A 17,822-nucleotide genomic window follows, 5' to 3' on the forward strand; every position below is an offset into this window, starting at 1 on the left:
ATAGGGAATACCTATTTACAGGTATGGGATTCTGTTGAGGGGTGATGGAAATGCTCTCAAAGTAGACAGTCGTGGTGATTACATAACTCTGAAAATAGCAAAGACCACTAAAATTTACACTTGAAGATGTTGAATTTTATGGTATGTGAATTATATCTCAATAAAGCTGCTATTTTTTAAACTTTATGTTTTTATTTTGAGAGGGAGTGCACACATGTACACTCATATGAGTGGGGGAGGGGCAGAGAGTAAGGGACAGAGAGAATCTCAAGCACATCCCGTGCTGTCAGTGCAGAGCCCACTATGGGTCTTGAACCTACACACCATGAGATCATGACCGGAGCCAAAATCAGGAGTCTGATGCTTAACCAACTGAACCACCAGGCACCCTTCAACAGAGCTGCTATTAAATAAAACCCACTGTATTATTTCTCTTCATGTTTCCAAGGTCTTTGACAGAGATGGGCCCTTGGAGTATGCCTGAAGCATAGACAAGGGGGAAGGAAAAGAGGGAAAAAAGAATCATTAGAAGGAGGTTGATAGAGGAAAAAAAGCAACGGAACAAAGACGTTCAGCGAGGCTTGTGAAATTGCAAGGAACAGAGACTCCAGTTCACTCAACAGCAGGGTCCACTGGGAAAGGAACTCAGAGGAGACCTCAAAATGACAAAGCCTAAGGCCCAAAGGCAGTTCTTGCAAACAGCTCTGCCATCATGATCTTTCATGATGTTTCTATTTCTGTGTATCTGATCCATTTTCTTCTCTAATATCTGACTTTCTCTGCCTTCTCATAACTTTAGCCTACACGTAACACTGACATCCAATGTTGCTTCCAAATACGACTCTACCTTGTAGTGTTCTTAATATAATCTTTGCTCTCTGCTTCGGTGGGTATATGATTCAGCCTCCTTTCCCAATTCTCATGTCCTAAGAGAAGAACCCAATTCATTCACCTCAGGTGTGCAAGCCTGGATCATGGGATCATGGTCAACCAGCCAGCCTACATGGACGTGCTTTGCATCTTGGTGCTATCTTTAAAAGAATCGGCGTTCACTGGGAAGAGAAGAGCTGGTGTATCTCGTTCACAAAGGGCACAGAAGGTTGGAGGGAAGAGAGAGAGGGGAGAGAGAGAGAGGCAGTTTGTCAAAGGACACTGTGGACAGGCAGTGGAAAACCTTCCCAGCACTACAGGGAGAGGAGAGGTCCGCGGGAGGCTAGAGCTGGAAGGCTGTGTCAGCACCCCAACCAAATGGGAACCGTCCTTAGGAACTGTCAAGTTTTTGCTCCATCCACCACTCAGAGGAATATATTAGCCATGTTAGGGTACCAGTTTGGACCTAACCTCTGTATTTTTGCCAGAAGAAAGTTCTAAAGAGGCTGAGTTTGGTTTCTTCCCTCATTTTCCGAAGTTTCAAAATCTCCCTATATGCATTCAAATGCTTGAAAGACAACAAATAAAAAGATTTTGGAATGGAATCCAAGCAACTAGTATCTGGTACGTGTTAAAATACAAATTTCTATTCCACTTCTTACGTCGTGAATAATGGCCTGGCCAACACAATTATTACACATAAAGACTATACACTTTCAATGAGACTTCTAGGTGTATACTCCACCGAATCATAAGTGGAGGCTTAAACAGATACTTGTACACCAGTGTTCACAGAAGCGTTATTCACAATAGGTGAAAAAGTTGGAAACAATCCAAAAGCCCACCAAACAGATGAATGGATGGATAAAAGAAAATATTGTTCTATACAGACGATAGAATGTCATTCCGCCTCATAAAAGGAATGAATTTCTGACATATGCTGTACTATGGATAAATCTTGAAAACGTCATGCTAAGTGAAAGAAGGCAAACACAAAGGGACTAATAGCATATGATTCCACTTATATGACGTACCCAGAAAGGCAAATTCATAGACAGAAAGTAGGATAGAGATTACCAGGGGCTGGGGTATTTTAATCCATTTGGGCTGCTATCATAAAATACCACAGAGTAACTCATAACCAACGGAAATTTATTTCCTACAGTTCTGGAGGCTAGAAAGCTAAGATCAAGGTGCTACCAGCAAGGACAAGTGATGGCCCTCTTCTCTTGTAGGTCACAGACTTCTTCTTGTATCCTCACATGGTGGAAGGGGTGAGGGAGCTCTCTGGGGACACTCTTATAAGGGCACTTGTCCACCCTCATGACCTAAGCATCTCCCAAAGGCCCTATCTCCTAATAGCATCACATTGGGGATTAGAATTTTAACATATGAATCTTGAAGGAACACAACATTCAGATCATAGCATGGGGGTGAGTGGATGAGGGGATGGGGAGTGGCTCGAGAGAGAGAGCTTCTGTATAGGATGATCAAAAAGTGCTAGAGGTAGATAGTGTTGACAGTTGCACCGTATCATGAATATGCCAGCACCACTGAATTGGACATTTGAAAACGGTAACTTTACATTATCCATATTTTAACACACACACACACACACACACACACACACAAATAGGAAGAACAATAAAAACTCTATATTTTGCGTGAGTGCTTCTTGGTGAAAACATTTCCATTTTTCATGAACTTACGGGAAAGCAGCACTGCCTGTTAGATCTTCTTACAGAGATGCTGGGGTAGAACTAAGAATCAAGGTACCCCAGCTCCACCTGTATTTGATCTGCTGCCCCGTGACTGTGGAGTGAGGCCACTCACAGAGTTCTTTTTTTATATACATACAATAACTCACTTTAGTCTGATCCAAATATCAGGCCCTGCATGGAATCTTGATAATCACATTACTGTCAAAACATCTGAATTGTACCTAGTAACATGTTCCCTTTAGGAAGAAAAAATTACTAGATCCAGTTTTTCCACTATTTTTGCTTTGGTATATCATGATGTTTGGGAGGCTCACCTGAAATTGTTCAAGATACACATTTTAGGTTATTAAAACAAGGAGCCGTGGGAATGAGGCAGAAGATTGGGATTTTCTGACTCCACTCGCCTCCGAGATTCTACACCATTACTTTTCTTGGAAAGATGAGGTTTTCTTGTAATAAAAATGAAATGTAACTCTCTTAGATATGCTTTCTGGCTCATAACTGAAGAGGCTCTTTATGGACAAGAAATAGTAGGAGCTTGAAATTTTGAAATAAAGGTTGGGAAGATACTGGAGCTCCTCTGTACAAAGTGTGTCAACTGCCCTCCGTAAAGGTTGACCCACATAGGCTTTTACGGCTTAGTGGACAGATGCAGATCTTCTTTGGGGACTGGCAGACTGGCGAAGATCTAATGGTTCTGGGAGCAGCAGAGCTTAAACACTCTAAATTTGCTTTTAATTTAATTTTTTAAAGTTAATTTATTTATTTTAAGAGAGAGGGAGGGAGAGAGAGAATCCCAAGCAGGCTCTGCTCTGTCAGCGCAAAGCCGGATGTGGGGCTCAAACCCAAGAACCTAGAGATCATGACCTGAGCCGAAGTCAGAAGCTTAACTGACTGAGCCACCCAGGTGCCCCTAAATTTCCTTTAATTTTAATGATGGTTATGTTTATTACCTTTGCATACACACCTCTGTTCGGTTGTTTATATTCTTACAGAAACCTGTGCTATGAAATGAGCCTTCAGTAGCTCAACACCATTTTCCTTTTCTTTCTAGCACATTCCTCTCCTGTCCCCTTCCCATCTACCCTGCCCACAGCCAGATAACACTTTCCTGCTGAGAAAATTTTAAAGTCACCACACAGCTCTAGCAAATGAGGGCTGTCATAGTTTTTGGATGAGAAAATCTACTACAGCTCACAAAGATCTAGGCGTTGATCGTGGTTAATTGACAGCCGGAAGAACTTGGTCTCCTGGCGGAGTTCGAGGGAGGGGGCGAGCCCTGTGGGTTTCATTTGGGCAGAGATAAAACAGGTTTTTATTCAGTACTCATGGAGAGAGCGTAATTAACCTTTTAGAAGTTTAAGGATGATCAAATTGTTATTCATTTTGCAAATGAGAAGAGAGAGCTTCCCTTCCTGCCAGCAAAATGCCAGTGCAGATTTCAAGGTCACTGGATGATCTCTTTGAGGGAAAAGAAAGCAATAAACACATACACACATGCGCGCGCGCAGGCGCGCGCATACACACACATACACACACCACCACCACCACCACCCCCAAACCCACAGATTGGGAAATGTCACCGTGAAAACATTCAGGAATGAAAAGGAACAAACGTTCTTTTCTATCAAGCCCCACAGTAAAAATCAGAGCTCATGTTTGCCGCACATTCACAAGGGCCTACTGGACTATTATGGTGCTACCCTTGTCAGAGAAAACAGAATATATGACTCCAGCTGGTAACTCCTTTGCTCTGGTATGTTCTGGGGTTTATTTAGAGGATGGGGGAAGGGGTTTTTGACGTCTAGGCATGTTTTAAAGATGGCGTGCATCACATTGCTACCCCATGAGAACTCCGTGGTGTGAATAATGAACTCCAGCGCTTCAAGATTTTTTTTTTTTTTTAAAGAAAGGATTTAGCCAAGTCTATGCATGAAAGGAAGTGGTTTTCAGTAGGCATCATGCTTTAAAGATGACTATGTTTGTTATGTGGATGACCTTATTTTGCAGCTATGCTTTTGCCACATCACAAGCAACACTATTCACCACTGCTTAGGAAAAGAACACTGTGTGGCCGTTCTCTTTTCTTAAAAAAAAAAAGATGGAAACTCAGAATTGTGTGATAATTTCAAACATAGAGAAAAACTGCAATGATAGTACCAAAAACATGTAATAGTACAAAGTATACTTTTAAGGAGATTCACTAGTTTTTAACATTGCTGTCATTTGCTTTAATATTCTTTCCCCCCTTTATATGTTATATAGATACTTTCTTTGTCTTCATATATATATATATATGTGTATACACACACACACACACACACCTACTATATATGCTATTTATGTATTTATTCTGTTGCATAGTGAGCATGGGTTAAAGCCACACATAGTACATACATATGCACATAATTATAATATGATTCATTTTCCTGAACCATTTAAGAATATGATGCAGACATAGTGTCTCCTTACCCCTAAATACTGCACTGCGTATTTCCTAAGAAGAGGGCTATCTATTCACATAACAATGATACGATGGTCAAAATGAGGAAGGTGACCACTGATATAACACCATTATCTAATTTACAGATCTTTATTCAGATTTTCCCAATGGCCCCAGTGATGTCTTTCTTCCCCCAGTGATGTCTTTATTAATAATTTACCCCCCAGTTCTGAATCTAGTTTCCGATCTTGCATTTTAATTAGTTATGACTCCCCCCACCTTTCATCGGGGATGTGCATCCTTAATCTTTCTTTGTCCTTCATGATATTGTTTTGAAGAGCACAGATCAAAAATTTGGAAGAAAAAAAAAACCAAGAGCACAGGTTGTTTATTTTGTTGAATATCTTTCAGTTTGGGTTTACCTGAGGTTGTTGTATAATAAGAAAGATTCAGGATATTCATTCAACCTTTTGAATTCATAATAACAAACTTATAGAATTTCTTTTCAGGTAGGTGGTAAGGGGTACTGTGTCCTTTTCACGTGAGGCTGTTCATCTCGTCATCGGTGATGCTAAATTGGGTAAGGTGGTCCTTGCCAGGGTCCTCCATTGTGAAGCTGCTCTTGCCCCCTTTATAATTAATTAGTAAATTGTGGGGAGAGTCTCTTTTTCTTTGTTGGCTTTGCTCTAAGGAAAACAAGCTGGGGGGAGCTGTTCCCAGGTATTTTAAGAGGAGGCTAGATAAGATTTCTTAAATAGTTTAGAAAATATGTTGAGTAGGGGCGCCTGGGTGGCTTAGTCGGTTAAGCGTCTGACTTTCGCTTAGGTCATGATCTCGCGGTTCGTGGGTTCGAGCCCTGCGTCAGGCTCTGTGCTGACTGCCAGCTCAGAGCCTGGAGCCTGTTTCAGAGTCTGTGACTCCCTCTCTCTCTGACCCTCCCCTGCTCATGCTGTCTCTCTCTCTCCTAGAAATAAATAAAACATTAAAAAATTTTTAAAAAAATAAAAGAAAATATGTTGAGTAAACATAATTGGATTTTGTTTTTTTCTCACTCGGTGATGGAAAGCCCTGCACAGAATCAACCAGGACTCTTCCTTTTCTACCACCTTATCCCAAACTCAAAGCTGACCAAAGAATCAGGGACCTCCCCTCCTCCCCACACCACTTTTGTGAAGGAATGTGACAGATATGCAAAGGAAATAGACAAGGGGGCCAGGAATGAGAGATCGGGGAAACCCATAAATACTAAGAGCATAATAATGACTGTTTACAAGGTCTTCCCACATAAATTAGGGGTGCACAAATTCTACTTAGCCCTTTCAGCCTATACAGGCCCCAAATCATTTATTTCTCCCCATCACATTACTCCTACTTCCTTCCATTGTTTTCCCTTCCAGTGGGAACAGCGGCATCTTCCTGCAGGAAACATGCTCACTGAAGCTGACACAAAGTTTATTATCAGTTTCCTCAAATTGTCTTAGTCGTATTCATTGTTGAGAACATTTTAAAAAGTAAATAGCCTTGGGAACGCCTGGGTGGTTCAGTCACTTAAGCATCCAACTCTTGATTTCGGCTCAGGTCATGGTCTCATGATTTGTGGGTTCGAGCCCCACACTGAGCTCTGTGCTGACAGTGTGGAGCCCACTTGGGATTCTCTCTCTCTCTCTCTCTCTCTCTCTCTCTCTCTCTCTCTCTCTCTGCCCCTCCCTCACCCCAAATAAATAAATAAACTCAAAAAAAGGAAAGAGTCTTACAGAGATGTGGGAAGATGAAAAAATAAAGTGTATTTGCCAAAGGAAGACGTGTGTGGGTGTGTGATTTACGTTGTCTGTAGATCAAACTCAGTGTTAAGGAGAAAAAAAACCCTCTGGGCACTGAGACCTAAGAGTTCTCCAGCTGGTCCTCATGAAAAACACACTTTATACAGAAGTCAAGGACACCTGTGATGGCGTCCCTACAGGAAAGCAGCAAATGAGCGACAGGGCTGTTTCTTAAGAGGTCTCCTCAGTGTGGCTGGGCGCCTAATGTCAAAGCACAGTGGATACAAAGAAATCAGTGAGCCAGTGACAATGCTCTCTGTAGTGTGGTTTATTCCAAGGTTAACCTGCAGAGTATCTAAAGCAATATTTCCAAATGTCCTTTTTACCTCCCTCGGCCACATCCTCGGATCTGTCAGATGGGAAGGATAAAGCTTTCTCCTTGGTGGCAGTGAGGGTTGCATGAGGTAAACCAAGGGGAATCACAAAATACAAAGGCAGTAAATGTTAGAAGAAGAAATAAACAAATAGAAGTTATTCTTCTTCCTCTTGTTTTTTTTTTTGGGGGGGTGGGGGCGAAATGAATGAAGAGTCAAGGCTCCAAATAAAACATGTCCACAGGAATTACCTGGAATTTTTTTTTTAAGCTCAAAAATTTTGAAGCAGTTTTACTACTCCATGCCACGACCCATGGCATGAGAAATGATCTCGGTAAATTATCTAGCAAATGTCCAGTTTTGTGTGATTCATCTTTCTAGTAAACAAGGAAACGCAGGATCTAGAATATTGTCCCTAGATGACTTAGAACGCTTGCTATTCAGGATTCTTTGCTGTAACCCGGTTATGTTTCTGCCTGGGCGCTGGAAAAGCACACTATTTTCAGGGGTTCTCAAAGTGTGGAGATGGAAGAGCCAGCATCAGCACCATCTGGGAACTTGTTAGATATGCAAAATCTCAGCCCTCTCCTAGATCTACTGGATCAGAAGCAGGGGGGGCGGTACCCAGCAATTCATATTCTAACAAGCCCCCTCGGATGATTGTGACCTTGGCTAAAGTTTGAGAATCACTGGTCTTGGGTTGTAACTAAATAACAGGGCTAATCATCTATTAAGGCCTCTCTCAGAATAAGAGCCCTCCGCCCCGAAACCCCATTTTCACATGGAAGGATATTTATTTTTCCTTTACTGTGGAGAAGTAGGAGGCATAGCATCTGGTTTATAAGGGTGACAGTCTTAAGGTATATTATTAAAGTCAAAGTTACAGTGAACGGGGATCAGACTACATTTACCCTTAATGTGTCCCAGTGGAAAGCACTGTAACTCTTGACTCTGCCTTTAATATCGGCTTAGCCTAAAACTGGTTCCCATTGACAGAGTTAAAGGCTGAGGGACAATCAATGAAGCTGTGCATGATTCTATAAAAATAGCCTTAGTGTATACCAGAGCAGCAGTGCTCCACCAACTTCTCTCTGTGTGGGGTGCAAGGCCAAAGACGCTGAGGTGCCGTGCGTGTGCTTACAGGAACAGAGGAAGTAAAGGTAAAATCTGTGTGTCCTGTTGGTGCTTGAGCTGTAAGTGGGCTCCTTTCTCTTCCAGTGAGCAAGACATAGTGAAACACAGTCACGAGTGTGCTGATTTGTACGGAAACTCTAGAATGCCTTCTAATTTACATTTTTAAAAAATTTTATCTCAGAGAGCGAGAGCGAAGAGAGAGAGCCTGTGTTTGTGTACATGCTGGGGAGAGGCAGAGAGAATCTTAAGGAAGCTCTACGCTCAGCATGGGCTGATGCAAGCTTAATCCCACAACCCTGGAAACACGACCAGGGCCAAAATCAAGAGTCAGAGGCTCAGGCAACTGAGCCTCAGGTGCCCCTCATTTACATCTTTAAAGATGTTTATTTATTTATTGTCAGAGAAGACAGGGGTGTGTGTGCACATGAGCAGGGGAGAAGGAGAGAGAGAGAGGGGGAGAGAAGGAATCCCAAGCAGGTTCCACATGTTGGCCCCAATTCTGATGCAGGGCTTGAACCCACAAACCGTGAGATCATGACCTGAGCTGAAATGAAGAGTCAGACGCTTAACCCACTGAGCTATCCAGGCATCCCTGTACATTTTTATGAAATAATTCCCTTGCAACTTCTGTCTGGTACTTTATGAAGAGTAAGAAATTTCTAGTAGCACCCACATAAACCAACTTCACCTTGAAGAACTAAGCCAGAGCATTTAGGCACAAATGCGGTCTGAGCAATAAGGTACAGAGCTCGTTGTGGGGTAATTAATTTTTTTACTTATCCGACGCTCAGTCCTGACGTGCATACTCAGGCTGCTAAGTGCTGGAGAGAATGCAGAACTCAGATTCCCACAGCGAGTCAGGGGAGGAAAATGAACACTTTTTCCTCATGTGTAGTAATATTTAAAAGGAAGAGAATGCTAACCAGAGAGAAAAAGGAAAAAGTGAGGGTGGGGGAAGGAAGGGGCAGTAGTTTCAGTTTTCCTAACAGTCAACTCATTCTGTCATCCTGAGGAAGAATGACCTGGCCTCAATGGCACATCCCAGTATCAAACTGCCGGGGTCGAGAATAAAAACGCAGATGGTAATGACCGTGGATACATGGGTGCCTCATCAGGTGCAGGCTATAAAGACAGCTCTTTAACCATAATGTCATGCGGCGTGGGGAAAAGTGGGTAACTCTCTAAATCTGATCGCCTTTCAGTTCAGGCTAAACATTCAGTAGTAAATTTTAGGAAACAACAGCTTTCTTTTAGTTCCAAATTTGGCTCATTTAGCTAAATGTCATATCCATTTCAAAAAAGAAGAATGGATGAGTCGGTATCTTCAAACTTGCAGGAGGCTTTTAAGGTTTTCCATTTTTAAAAACTTATTTAGTTTTTACAATATGAAAATTATAGACAGAGTGACATTTAAACCTTTGCTTTTCATAGCATTTCACACTTAGACCATTTTAAAAGACAGCTATTAACATTTACAAAAATCTTTCAGAAACCAAATGTTCTAACATGCAGAATTCCAATTATACTGTGTAAGAGGGTTATCAACCATTCTTCTACAAGAATACTTTGAAGTGTCTGGTATTAAACCAAGAGCTAAAATGTCAGTTGCACATAGACAATAAATTAGGGTTTATAAAATCTTGTAAGATTTATTTAATATTACAATTTTGACCTTTAGGCTGTCCTCACCATAGCTTACTTAACTTTCTCTCTCTCCCTCTCTCTCCCTCCCTCTCTTCCTCTTATCCCTGGAATCTTACTTGAATGTTAAACAAAGCTTGTGTTGCAAGTCACATGAAGTTATGTGACTCATTCATGCTTTGGCTGAGCTCTCCCATGCCTCCCCAGCTCCTCCTGTTTGGGGCCCGGGAATCCTAGGAGGCATTGCCGACTTCTCCACACAGCACGCGAGTGGGGTTACCCCTGGCACGCTGACCCCGTGAGTGGAATGCTATCAGCAGGCAGCCAATTGCAGGATCAGGAAGTCTATCTCTTCCAGGAATGAGATGCTTTGAAGGCAAGCCTGAGGAGGTAAGGACCTCCCTCAGACTTCTCAACTATTTAGCCAGAGAGATAAAAAGGCAGTGGTATTTACATGTATTGTGCTAACAATTCGGGATCAGATGTGCTGGAATTTGCAAAAAGAATGATCAAAAGAAATTCTGACCATTCCTACTGAGCTGAGGAGAAGTCAGGAAATTTCCCGTCAAGGATGGGCTCTAGGGGTACCTGTGTGGCTCAGCGGGTTAGGCGTCCAACTGCGGCTCAGGTCATTATCTCGTGGTCCGTGGGTTTGAGCCCTGCGTCGGGCTCGGGGCTGACAGCTTAGAGCCTGGAACCTGCTTCGGATTCTGTGTCTCCCTCTCTCTGTGCCCCTCTCCCACCTCTCTCGAAAACAAACATTTATTTTAAAAAAAAAGAAAAAGGATGGGCTCTAGCCCAGGGACCATCCCTTTCACCTCTTCTGGGAGGTTCCTGCAAACCAATCATTTTCATTACTGGGTACGTTTCCTGGAAGCATGGCCAATGTGGAGGGGAAGAAAGAAATGTCAGGACAGAGAAGTGACTAGTTTGTCATGTTGCTCCTCCCAGGCCACTGGCAGTACTGAAGATGCTTCTTCTCCTCTACATGTCGGAGCCCATAGTTTTCAGGAATGCTTTTTTCAACCACTAATTAGATCTTAAGAATATCAGCAAACATGTTGACAGAATTTCTACAGACCGGACTTTATTCTGAGCACTTTACGTATTCATGCCTCATCAGGACTCTGGATTTACTGATGAGTAACCAAGACACAGGAGGTTGAGGCAATTTGCGGAGAGTCAAACAGTGTGGGGATGATAGAGTCATGATTTGCACACAGGCAGTCTGCCTTAAGCCCGTGCTTTATGGATGGCAAGGTCCTTCCTTCCTTCCTTTCTTCCTCCCTCCCTCCCTCCCTCCCTCTCCTTCCCTCCCCCCTTCCTGTCTCCTTCCTTTCATCCCTTCCTTCCTTCCATAATGTTTGCTTATTTATTTTTGAGAGAGAGAGGGAGGGGAAGAAGAGCAGAGGGGAGGGGTAGAGCGAGGAGAGAGAGAATCCTAAGCAGGCTCCTTGCTGTGAGCTCAGAGCCCTACGTGGGGCTCGATTCTACCAACCGTGAGATCATGACCTGAAAGGAAGTCAAGAGTAGGATGCTTAACCTACCGAGCTACCCAGGCGCCCCTGCATGGCAAGGTTCTTTCTGAGAACCACCCCCGCCCCATTTAAAGTGTGTTTTAGAAAACCCACACCAGCCTATTCATGCTCTTGCATTTGTTACCAACAATCTGCGAAGTTACAAGTGACCTGACGTAAGGTCCTATACTTGAGCCTTTATAGAATTCATCCTATCACCTGCTTTTGAAAGCAGCTTTGTACTGAAGCCCAAGAGCAACAAGCGAAATCTAATAGTGAGGAATTGCTTAAGTAAGTGGTTCTCTGGGGCAGCTGGGTGGCTTAGTCGGTTAAGCGTCCGACTTTCGCATAGGTCACGATCTCGCGGTTCGTGGGTTCGAGCCCCGCGTCGGGCTCTGTGCTGACTGCCAGCTAAGAGCCTGGAGCCCATTTCGGAGTCTGTATCTCCCTCTCTCTCTGACCCTCCCCTGCTCACGCTGTCTCTCTCTCTCCTAGAAATAAATAAAAATATTAAAAAAAAAAAGTAAGTGGTTCTCTCCAGCCAACTGCCAAGTCAGAAGCCTGTGAGCAACTTGCAGCTGATGCATTAATGACACTCCTCATTTGCGGCAGATATGACTTTCTTCTATATTGTTGTTAAACAACATATTGTGACATATTGCATGAGCACATTTCTGAATGTTAGCTTCTGAGATCTATCTGTGTAAAAAATAGATCAGTATTCACGAACCCGTAGAAGGGGTTCTAGCCTACATTTTAAGACTGCAGGACAAATCAAATCCCATTTCAGTGAAAGGGATTCAAAGACTTCTCACTCTCAGCAGATGGCCCACTTATTTGAAGCAATATTCCATAGAACAAAATTCTAGTGTAACCATGGAATTGGGTCATTTCTTTGGAGTCTACTGAAAGCAACTTGGCATGCAGCCATAAAGATTGGCCCTATAAACATAATTACGTGCCATCCATTCAGACTCGCTGTGATCTACTTAGGGCTTTCTTAAGGTATGCAGAGATTTTAACCCCTTAGATACTTCTCTGGGATCATCTACACACTTAGGACACTGGGTGACGAACACTTTACGTATGAATGAGCCAACTTTGTGTGAAATAATTATTTGCCTGTTTCTGTTTCGTAAAAAGTATATATCTAGGGGCACCTGGATGGCTCAACTAGTGAAGTGTCCGACTTCCGTGCTGATCACGACCTCAAGGTTCCTGAATTTGAGCCCCTCATCGGGATCTCCGCTGTTAGCACAGAGCCTGCTTCGGATCTTCTGTCCCCCAACTCCCCCACCGTCCCTACCCAGCTCATGCTCTCTCCATCTCTCTCTCTTAAAAATAAATAAATCAATTTATTTATTAAGGAAGAAGAAACCCCAATATCTAGGTGTGCCTGGCTGGCTCAGTCGGTAGAGCATGTGACTCTTGAGCTCAAGGTCGTGAGTTACAGCACCATATTGGGCATAAAGCTGATTTCATTAAAAACAACACCACCAAAAACCTCACAAATGTCTATTTCTTTTTGATGACTGCTGATAATATGGAACAACTCCTGTTCTTTTTCTGTCACCTGACGTGATGTTGCTTTTTTTTTGCAATTAGCAAAATGCCCTCTCTTCAAAAATCGGCCAAAAAATAATGGGAAAAGAGAAGTGAGCTCACAGTGGGAACCCTCAGGGTTCTCTGGAAGGCAGAGATTGCACCAGGCCTTTGCTATTTTATTTGGAGTCAACTTTCGAAACACTGGCCTTTGCCCTTGGCAAGTGGTCCTCTTTCAGGTGAATTCTGTCATTTACTAGAAATTTACCTCTAGCGTTAAACACAAACATAGGATGACGGGACACACAAACATTTATCTACGTTTGGAGCTCTGTTTCAAGAAGCCATTTATCAAAGAAAGAAATGAGGGCTGTGGATGTTTTTTACAAAAAGGTTGGGATCGGGGTCTCAGGTAGGTGCAAATACGAACGCAAGTTAAGGACTTTATTTATTTCACTAGTGAGGACACTAGTGAGCTGTTTCAATCATTTGGAGGGAGAATGTTTATCTACAGTTACATTTATAGATCAGAAAGGTACAGATGGCTGCAAGACCAGCTTCTTCTACCGCGAGCAAGGAAGGAAAACCAGCGGAATCTCCACGAGGCAGAATTTATGGGCCTGTTGACAAGAATTATTTTACAGCGCTGTCTCTCGTCTACCAACTACAGAGTTGCAACACAACCTCAAAGACGCTGAAAGACTAGAGCCAGATAGTCTGGGAAGGTGTGATCGAAATGACGCATTCTCCGACGCAGCACAGTTTTCCCCCTCAACTCGCCTGCAATCCCTGTGGAAAACCAGAAAGGGAATCAGAGAAGGACCTCTCTCTGCCGACCATCTGAGCAGTTACGAACCTCTAGTGCAGTCCCTCATTACTGCATCGCTTCTCACCTGCATAGGTGCAAAAGCCTCCTACCTGCTCTCTCTTCTTTCAGGCTCATCTTCCTACCCAGTTCGTGCTACATGCTGCTGTCAGTTTGATCTTCTCAGGGCACTTCTGTGACTGTCACAAGCCCCTTAAACAGTGTAAGTGGTTCCCTGCTGCCTGCAGATAATATTGGCAAGTTCTAACCTGGTCCCCCAGGATTTAACCTCGTATCAGTGAGGGTTCCACGTTGCAAGTTACAGAAACCGACTCCGGTTGATTTAAGTAAAAAAGGAATTTCTAAAAAGGGATGTTGGGCAGCTCACAAAATTGCTGGGAGGGCTCGAGAACCAGGCTCAGAAGCTTATGGTGCCAGGACTAATTCTCAAAGTCATGCCGAGGAACGGGATGGATGAGGACATCACAGCTGCTGCCACCAAATGCCAGGCGAGGTAGTTCCCACACAGTGTTGCCATGCGCACGGTCTTCTGCCAGAGGTACCATCCTACTGCGGACCTACGCACAAAATTCTGCAAGTGTCACCAATGCCAGTGTGGATTTTCCTCTGTCCCGGCTTCGTACATGTTCCCAGTTCAGAAATTATGGGGATGGGGTACCTCTGATTGGTGGCCCTAAGGTCCCATGCCCATGCCCTAGCCGCAAGGGAGGTTGGGAAAGAGCAGGTGACAGACCGGTCATCTTTAATGGTGGGTAGGATCTGCCTCATTCCATGACTCAAAAATGGTAACTTCCACCAAGGAAACTGGGAATTCCTCAAAGGAAAAGATGGGTGGTTCAGATACTGGGCAAATGGTAAATTTTTACTACATGTTCCCGCTGTCTTCCCTGTCTCAGGTCCTATGATTCACACTCCTCTATCATACACGCCAACAAAGCCCGACAACAAGTAGTCTAATCACGGTGTCATGTAGCAAACATCAAATGGTGTCTGCTAAGTACTGTGTGGGGTAACACAAACAGAGAAATAATGGACACATCAAGAGGATGATAACCTCCGTAGGGGCACACACAAGCAAGGAGGCGATCACAATTGGCTGCTGGGAGACAGGTGAGCTCACGATGCTTTGGGACTGTCCATGAGGGGTACTTAGTCCAGATGGAAGAAACCATCATCCAGTTGTGGTGGCCATTTCTTCCCTCTAGCTAGACAAGTAATAACAAGAAGGACTGGCCATGCCTCTGCACCTGCTCCCATTAGCCATGAAACCAGGCCGCTGACTCCTCTGGACCCCCCAGCACTGCTGACACCCTGAGCCTGCGGAGGCCATTGTTTCCCTACTCATCATCTCCTTCACTGGCTGTGCCTCGACTCTTCTACTTTTCCTGTTGCACCTCCGCTTCTTCCCAGAGAGGCTGCCCTTACTCATCGGCCCCACCACCACAACTCTGCTCAGACAGGCCTGCAGAGTAGCAATGACCCGGCCCTGACCTTTCAAGTCACTTGTGACATTCCATCTTTCTGCTTGCTTCTTGATGCGTTGTGGGTATTTTTGCCCGCCTTTAGATTAGTGCATGACTCTCAGCCATCCCCGTTGAGATAGTCTTAATGCTCTCTTCATCCATGGAGTGGCTGTGATTTTAACTATTTTTTTCTCGATCTGATAAAAAGTGAGGCGCGATATTGCAGTTGCTGGAACGAGGTTTCAGACCACCTGAACTATGTTTATAGTGTCACGGGCCAGCTTGGCAGTTGGATACTGGCTTGGAAATGCTGGTGCCCTGCTGGTGGCACTGTCTTATTGCAATTTTTTTCACCAGTCCTCAACTTTGCTGTCAGTGAGAGATCCAAAAAGATGTTGATGGGCCGTTTAAACTGTGTTACTGTGAAATTTGTGTGGCCTGGCGTGGACAGTATTCTAGCCTTGTATGGCTATGTCCCTTCCAGACTCTGAGTCTCCAGAGGACAGGGTCTCGGACTCCGTTTGGTAAGACTCCGAACCTCCATCACACTGCCCTGAACTCCAGAAACAAATGTCACACACATGAATAATTGAATAAATGGTCTCCCTACTAACGAAGAAGTTGGCAGCCTCGGTTTCACAGGATGATTTGACCTACTTAATGTTTTCACACAACCTGCAGTGTCCCCACAACCTGGACTTGGTCTGACTTCCATCCAAGAGCTGGAGTGGATGCCAGTTCTGGGCCCTGGCCCAGGGGTTTGCTGGCTTATTGGCTTTCTGAGCAGGTGAGGAGTGAAATGCTCTGGTGATGAGCAAAGGAATTGGAAAGGGCACATTGGATTCTGTTCTTCTGTTTTTTGCTTTCATGAAACGAGATGGCCAGCTAGGATTGAGTCCAAAAAAGGAAGTGACTTTATAGCCACCAGTCCCTGAAACTATGTTCTTTTTGAATAGATCTTTACAAGGATATCATTTCTCTATTCGCTGACCATCTAAATATTAAATATTAAACGTCTTTCACATATTCATACACATAGAGCAAGCACATTAGGCATCATCAGACCCCTGCTCAAATTATTGTGGAGACAGATAGAAGTTGTGCTGAGTCATTCTTTGCGCTACTGACTTGGGCCTCTGGACCATCTTTCCCACCCTCTGCTTCCGTCTCAGCTGGGCTTATGAGATCTCATATAGACCTGCCACATCCCTCCAGCTGTTCACCCCAAGATCTACTTGTTCTGCCATTTATCTGAGGCACAAGTTTGGATGTCACGAAGTACATTCTGGAAGGCATTAAGTTCTGTTTATTGGTTCACAGGCTCTGCTGCTCAAAAATTCTTCCATAACGCCTCCAATATAACTGTAGCCCCTCGGAGATGTGCTGGGCCCCATCCGCACAACTGTAATGATAGTTGTGCCAGTCAGCCTCGGAAACGGCCCCAGATGATCCGCACCTCATGATATCCTCATGATATCCACAGCCACTCCCGTTGTAGGAGGGTTGCTCTGTGTGATCGACAGAATGCAGTAGAAGTGAGAGGAGTCATTTCCACGATCAGGAAATGCATTGTAGTTTCTTCTTGCATCCCTTTTGGGGGAAGCCGGCTGCCATGGAGAGGTCATGGAGAAGAACCGAGGCGTCTGGCTGACAGCCATGTGAGCTTAGAAATGGAACCCCCAGCTCCAGACAAGCATCAGCTGACTACAATCCAGACTCACAGATACCTTGACTGCAACCTCCTGGGTAGCCCTGAGCTGAGTCACTCAGCTAAACTACACCAGACTTCTGACCGAAAGAAATTAAAAAAAAAAATTTTTTTTTTAATGTTTATCTAGTTTTGAGAGAGCAACAGAGTGTGAGCAGGGGAGGGGGAGACACAGAATCTAAAGCAGCCCCAGGCTCTGAGCCATCAGCACAGAGCCCAGTGTAAGGTTCGAACCCACGAACCATAAGATCATGACCTGAGCTGATGTCAGATGCTTAACCGACTGAGCCACCCAAGAGCCCCACCCACAGAAACTATTAAATAATAATCAGGTTTGCCCAAAGCTACTAAATTTGGGGGTAAATTGTTAAGCAACAAAAGACAATGAATACAAGAGTCTTGAGTTCTCTCCCATATCCCTTTTCCCTTCTCCCTCACGTCCTCATGTATGTTCTACATTCTAGCCAAAGTAAACCAACCTTCTTTCCCCAAACAAGAACCATAAGACACAGGAACCAGAGGACACAGACTTCTACATCCACACATTTTCCTCAAGATGCTCTTCCATCCAAAACACCCTTTCCTGCCGTCTCCACTAGCCAATGTCCTCTCCTTTGTTAAGACCCAGCTCATGATCATCTCCTGCTTGAAGTCTGTCTGGTGGCATCTGTGGGATGGACAGAACTCCCTCCTTCTGAGAACTCAGAAATTACTTTTGCTCTTCTCAGATCATTTAACTTTTGGTGTCTTGCATGTGTCCCTCTGAGTATGTTGTTCTGGCTGTATGAGCTGATTTGCTCAGAGCAGGGAATGTATAAATGTC

The sequence above is a fragment of the Crocuta crocuta genome, unplaced genomic scaffold, assembly GCF_008692635.1.
Source record: "Crocuta crocuta isolate KB4526 unplaced genomic scaffold, BGI_CrCroc_1.0 scaffold377, whole genome shotgun sequence".
NCBI classification, from domain to species: Eukaryota; Metazoa; Chordata; class Mammalia; order Carnivora; family Hyaenidae; genus Crocuta; species Crocuta crocuta.